At 29.6% G+C, this 954-nt stretch overlaps 1 protein-coding gene across 1 annotated transcript in view; it reads right to left on the bottom strand.

Moving 5' to 3' along the window:
- Positions 1 to 954, bottom strand: part of LOC119593964 (very-long-chain 3-oxoacyl-CoA reductase-B-like) — an 8,885-nt gene that overhangs the window by 5,780 nt on the left and 2,151 nt on the right. The gene's annotated exons all lie outside the window — the stretch shown is intronic.

Raw genomic sequence — 954 nt, 5'->3', positions numbered from 1 at the left:
TAGGCTCTATAAAAGGGGAACAGCAAAAAAGTAGAAGAGAAAAACTTATGACCTTCACCAAGAGAGAAAAAATATCAAGGATGGTCTGTTTTTCTCTCTATTTTTTTATCATTTACTTGTTTTTGCTTCATAGTCCTTGAGGCCTTGCAATGAGATTTTGCATTTCTTGTTCTCTCATACACCACAAACAATACCTACCCAGGAGCATAAACATATATTACATACATTTTAATCTTATGCAATGCTATACACAATGTGATAAATAGACTATAAGAATTAATATTCATCTATTAAATAGCATTATGGCCTTAAGAGCCTATAGCTAATGAAAATAGTAATAAATTCTAAAATCTGATTAAGTGTAAAACACAAACTAGATGATACTCTCATTACAAACTTTCAAAGTAATGCAACTGGAACACAATTATTATTTTTTTAAATAAAAGTAAAGTTTTCAGTCCCATTTTCCATGAAATCAGTGAAAGAATAACAAAATAGAAAAAAGTCAACAGAAAGGTTGCACTTTCATTTCAGAAATATATACTTATATTTCTTTGACAAGTGGATGACCAAAATAAACTTTGCTCAGACACATTAAATTGTTTTTAATAATTTTTCTTACATCCTTGCTTGTAAAACATTCTATCAACTTCAAATTCCTTAGTAAAACTGAAGAAGAAAACAAGTGTTTACACTTTTAAATAAGAAAATAAATGTTGAGTGTTTACTAATGACATACATTCACCATAACTACTTCTCTAAAATGCAAAACGAGGTTGGATTTCTCAGCTGAGATACATAATCAACTTCAAAATACCTATAAGCTGATAGCCAATTTGAAATAAAAACAAACATTTTTAATTTATGACATTAACTCTAACAGTACCCACTAGTCTTGCAATGCCTGTAAAAAAAACACAGACAGCAGTACACCAATCCCTATGTTGGAGACCG

The sequence above is a fragment of the Penaeus monodon genome, chromosome 33, assembly GCF_015228065.2.
Source record: "Penaeus monodon isolate SGIC_2016 chromosome 33, NSTDA_Pmon_1, whole genome shotgun sequence".
In the NCBI taxonomy this organism is placed as follows: domain Eukaryota; kingdom Metazoa; phylum Arthropoda; class Malacostraca; order Decapoda; family Penaeidae; genus Penaeus; species Penaeus monodon.
Note: the sequence above shows the minus strand (reverse complement) of the source record. Positions and strands in the feature narration are given on the sequence as shown.